A 6007-nucleotide genomic window follows, 5' to 3' on the forward strand; every position below is an offset into this window, starting at 1 on the left:
TGTGTGTGTGTGTGTGTCTCTCTCTCTCTCTCTCTCTCTCTCTCTCTCTCTCTCTCTCTCACGCCCCAGGGTGTCCCCACAGTGTGTTGGCAACCCCACAGACACATGCCCCCCAGACACATCAGGGATCCCCCCCCTCTCTCTATCTCTCTCTCTCCAAGAAGTCTCAGTTTGCTCAATAAATATACAAGCAATTTCTGGTGTTTTTTCGTCCATTCTGCAAAGTTTTCAAAGAGACAGATCTTGAAATAAGTGGAGATAACAAGGAAATGAAGAGGAAGGAGGAAAGGAGGAAGAGAGGAAGGAAAAGGGAGAGAAATGGAGTTGAACTTGGAGGAGGAAGTGAACAAAACCACTAAAGTTACACTGGAGAAATACACAGACCTTAATAAAAGTGGAGATAGAAGAGGAATTAAAAGGAGGAGGAGGAAAAGGAAGACAGGAGGAGGAAGAGGAAAGGTTAAGCTATTTTTTTGTATAGGAGGAAAGGAGGAAGAGGTGGAGGAAAGAGGAGAAAAATGGACTTGAACTTGGAGGAGGAAATGAATGAAACCACCAAAATTATGCCAGAGAAATACACAGACCTTGATAAAAGTGGAGATAACAGGGAAATGCAAAGGATAAGGAGGAAAAGAAAGATGGGAGGAGGAAGAGGAAAGATTAAGCTATTTTTTGGCATAGGAGGAAAGGAGAAAGAGGAGAAAAATGGACTTGAACTTGGAGGAGAAAATGAACAAAACCACCAAAATTGCACCGGAGAAATACACAAATCTTGATAAAAGTGGAGATTAAAGAGAAACGAAGAGGAGGAGGAAAAAGAGGAAGACAAGAGGAGGAAGAGGAAAGATTAAGCAGTTTTTTGGTATAGGAGGAAAAGAGGAAGAGAGGAAGGAAAAATGAGAAAAATGGAGTTGAACTTGGAGGAGGAAATGAACGAAACCACCAAAATTACGCCGGAGAAATACACAGACCTTGATAAAAGTGGAGATAACAGGGAAACGAAGAGGAGGAGGAAGAAGAGGAAGACAGGAGGAGGAAGAGGAAAGATTAAGCTATTTTTTTGGCATAGGAGGAAAGGAAGAAGAGAGGAGGAAAGAAGGGAAAAACGGAGGAAACCTGGAGAGAATCAGTGAGAGAAAGGGCCTGTTTTCAAGGCAGACCCTGACCTGACGTAACCTTGGCCCTGAACACACACAGGGGGTGGGTTGCTTCACTCACCCACCATCTCCATGCGTCCCCCAAGCCATGAGGTGCGTGGGTGTCCCTCGGTGGTATCCTGGGCTCACTGGAGGGCTGCTGAGTCTGGTCTCATCTCAGTTCCTTCCCTGCAAGAACCATCACGGAGTTAGTGTGTGTGTGCGTCAACTTCAAGTGCCAATATCTCGGCAAGCACATCAGTTAGGAACACAAGATTCTAACACAAGATGCTCCTAACACTCGCCCACAACACCTGTAACTGGCAGTGCTCACAACCTTCTGGCTCCTGAGACACGAGGAATCAAATCATTTGGGGGTGTCGTGGACTTTGTGAGAGATGACCCTTCGCTACCAGGACTAGGCTGGGAGGGCTAGCTTTTGGACCCTCAACGGGGAGCACGGTTAAGTACAATGGCGTACCGAGGGGGGGGCCATGGGGCCATGACCCTCCCCTTTAGCAAAGAAAAAATAATATTGAATAAATAAATATTACTTGAACAATGGAGCTGCTGAGTTGAATAAGAGCAGGTGATCTCTTTTGAGAAACATTCATTGACGACGTAGGCTCACGTGGCCGAAGCCTAGTCATGTTATCCGTATAATATTTTCTGACCACAAATTCCAAATTTCTGAAAATTATGATTGATAGACTTCACTTTCTTTTTATGTAGTACTTTTTCTCTATAGCGTGTCACTCCTTGAATTCCCGCAGGCTTGGGATTTGTGCCTCTCCTTTCTTTACCTATTTCCTCCTACAAACGCCAGAAAACGCTTCACGTACATACTCTGTCTGGTGTAGGAAAGTCACCACTGACTCGGCTGATGCCCCGGATAATTCAGTTAATCAGGTAGGTAAATAATGATTAAGAATAATTACTGCAAAACACGTCAGGTGAAGAATCAGCAGCCAAGCCTAATCTAAAGCAATAAGTGACCCAGGTTTTCTCATGAGTTTGGAAGTGCTCACCTCAGTTCTAAGTGTCACTAAACCCTTGCCGGAAAGGCTGCAGGGGTCACAACAAGAACTGATGGGTGCTCTTGGAAGTGTACAGAGCTGCATAGATGCACTTCAGTCCTATCGTGATGGAAATAAGTTCAACCAACTTTTTGCCCAAGCTGAGGAAAGGTACGGAAGCCAGAAGCCTTGAACAATCAGTGGTCATCAGAAACATAGTTAAGGCTAACCCTCCAACAGCAACTCCATAGGAGTACTATCGAAGAGCTATTTTTCTCCAGTTTTCGGACACTGCTATAGCACAACTCAGGGAAAGGTTTGCATCTGAACACATTAGTTAGGAGTTTTTTGTTGGGAAGTCTTGTTCCCTCTCTTTCAGTTGATACTTATTTTAGTGAACTGAAGGAGGCAGTTGAATTTTATGGAAAATTTCTTGTAGATGCAGATCTCGTTGAAGGTGAATATCTACGGGGCAGAGTTATTGGAAGCGTCGTGAATCTCATGAGAGGTCAAAGCAAGTTGTTGAGACATTGGCATGTGCCAAAAAATTGGGCACATATCTAAATTTTTCCACCTTATTGCATTTTTTTCAACCCTACCTGTTAGCACTTCCACCAATGAGCGATCCTTTAGTGCCCTTAAATTGCTTAAAACATACCTTAGGAACGCAATGAGTGAAAGTCGTTTAAATGGACTGGCCTTACTTTGTCTATTGTGACACAAATCTTGATCATGAAGTCCTTGATGAATTTGCACGTAAGAACAGACGCCTAAATTTGAGGTAAACCAGTTTCAATGTATTGTTGTTAACAGTAACTAATCTAATTCATCTAGTTAATTTTTATTTTATATTCATAAAATACCTGACCCAGTTTCCATGTATCTTTAAAAATATGTATTACAGCAGCAGCCTGTATAAACGAAGATTATTCATGTTATATGAATATAAAAAAAATTCCTTGCCAGTGTATTACTTTTTTATCAGAACATGTAGTTCTAAACTAAGCAGTGTTGTTTCGAGGGTAAATTTTTGCAGTCCAAATTACAGAAATGAACAAGATTTTAAAAGTAATGCTCGCTCAAATTACAGAAATGAACAAGATTTTAAAAGTAATGCTCGCTCAAGTAACATAAAATTAGTACTTTAAAGATTATTTAAATCTCCCAGATTTATGTTGTAATCATATGCTACCAACAAACTTCTAAAATGTACAATGTATGTATATGTATGTATCATGCATGTATGTATAAAAAAATAATAAATTTACCCGAGCGATCTAACCCGAATCCTCAAGCTGTATGGGATCCCTGCGCTTGCAATAATACTGGACGCAGAAATTTTATATATATATATATATATATATATATATATATATATATATATATATATATATATATATATATATATAAATATATAGATATTTATATTGGCCCCCAATTTTCTGGGTACGCCACTGGTTAAGTATGTGAGTTAACTGCATGAAGGGTCACTTTGGACCATATTCTGAGAAATGGTTACAAGCAGGAGTTCATAGATGTAAATTCTACTACTAATAACAAGGGCCCGTCTGAGGAAGGCAGAGGCTGGATGGTGAAGAAAGTTGTCGGCTCAAAGGGTTAAGAAACAGGATCCCTGCTGGGTTAATGGTCCCTCGGAGCGAGAAAAATGAGAAAAAATCACCCCCACACAAACCATTTCATAATATATATCGAAGCATTTGTGATCAGATTATGTATCATCTATTTTTGGGGGTTTATATCATAACACAAATTTGGCCCGTTGCTGCTACACGGTAAAGCCACAAATTTGGCCCGTTGCTGCTACACGGTAAAGCCACAAATTTGGCCCGTTGCTGCTACACGGTAAAGCCACAAATTTGGCCCGTTGCTGCTGCACGGTAAAGCCACAAATTTGGCCCGTCGCTGCTACACGGTAAAGCCACAAATTTGGCCCGTCGCTGCTACACGGTAAAGCCACAAATTTGGCCCGTTGCTGCTGCACGGTAAAGCCACAAATTTGGCCCGTCGCTGCTACACGGTAAAGCCACAAATTTGGCCCGTTGCTGCTACCGGGTTAAGGTGACAAGGAAATACTGAACCTGAGGATGAAGAAAGTCAAGTTGAACGGTGAACCATAACGAAGTTACAATGAACAACGAACAGTGAACATGTTGGCTCCACGACCTGATGTGTGAACAGATAGGGAGTGAGCGCACAGACAGGAAGTGCCGGGAGGCGGAACACTCGTGGGTGGTCCTATGGACGGGTACAAGGCCGGCGGGCATGAACTGTTCACGTGGGCGTTGTCATGACGTGTTGTGACGTGTTGTGATGTAAAACAACACGGTGGTGACGATTTGTATGGTAGCCGCTGGCCCTATATAGGAGCTCAGCAAGGAGCAGGAGTGTCGCAGTCACCAATTCAGTAACAGTTAAGCTATTTTTGGGCTGTGGCCGTTACTGTACTTGGGGCAACACTGGCGAGTAGAATTACGAGACTCTGTTAGGAGAAGCCGTATTTCTTGTGACTGTGTAGCATGTGATCGTTCTGGAGTATTAGTGTTATGTTGAGTAGGAACAACACTCAGTGTTGTTGTTAGTGAAGCGTAACCAACCGTACATATGTGTGTTTCATTAGTGACTGGTCGAGTGTCTGCCGTGAAGAGTGTTGATTTCATTTGGGCGTGTGACAATTAGTAGTGACGTTAACTTGTTGATTCTGTACTTACTCATGTGCTCAGGTATATTCCTTTTACTGTTAGAATAAATATTATAAGCAACTCAGTCATTACCATCTACACCTCCCTCTGACACGTTATTAAGTGTGCAAACGGGAGTACAAACTGTCCTACTCAATCCTTCTACATTTGCCGACTTCTAACCTGAAAATTGCCTCCTTCATCCCAATAGCTGGAATAACTTATAGTTATCATTAAAATCGTCACTTGCAGATGTCTTCGGGGAATAATTAAGGGTCAAAACCAGGTAATTATGATGCCCTGAGTACGACAATCTGGCACCACCGCTCAGAAGACACTTTTTGGCTCGGAAGATAGTTTTTTGACATGAGGAATTGACTATTTTAACACAGGGACGACTACCAACACAGGGACGGCTACCGACACAGGGACGACTACCAACACAGGGACGACTACCGACACAGGGACGGCTACCGACATAGGGACGACTACCAACAGAGACGACTACCAACACGGGGACGGCTACCGACACAGGGACAACTAGCAACACAGAGACAACTAACAACACAGGGACAGCTTCCACCAGTATTTTGTCACCTTTGAGAGTGGTAAGTGTAATCCTTCGCCCCCTAAAATCTTATTCAATTTCCTTTGTGTAGTGAGCATACCAATTCTTGACAGCATACTTATTCTCATGGTATATAATAAAATTAATAGAGAGAGAGAGAGAGAGAGAGAGAGAGAGAGAGAGAGAGAGAGAGAGAGAGAGAGAGTTTACATAGATTTACATAGAAAATCAGACCACACAGACCCCATGGTCCAGACTAGGTGGTCTGTCCTTAAACCTAAGTGATTTTACATTAATCAGATGGCTCCAAAACGTTGCTTTTCTACTCTAGTTAATATTAAGTTGAAGGAAGTGACGGTCGAGCTTGTTTATAAAGGAGTCAATCGTGTTACACTGGACCACTGACGGTGGGAGCTTATTCCATTGGCTAAAGATAGAAGGATACAGATAGTGTCAAAAGAAAGAAGATTAAATACTCTACAAATACACAAGAGCGAATCTCAAACAAACAAACAGAAAGCAGAGAAAAACATCCTTGACCCTGGTAGAGCGACCCGAAATTGAAAACCTGAATGAAAAGTGTTGATA

This window comes from Eriocheir sinensis, chromosome 1 (assembly GCF_024679095.1).
Source record: "Eriocheir sinensis breed Jianghai 21 chromosome 1, ASM2467909v1, whole genome shotgun sequence".
NCBI classification, from domain to species: Eukaryota; Metazoa; Arthropoda; class Malacostraca; order Decapoda; family Varunidae; genus Eriocheir; species Eriocheir sinensis.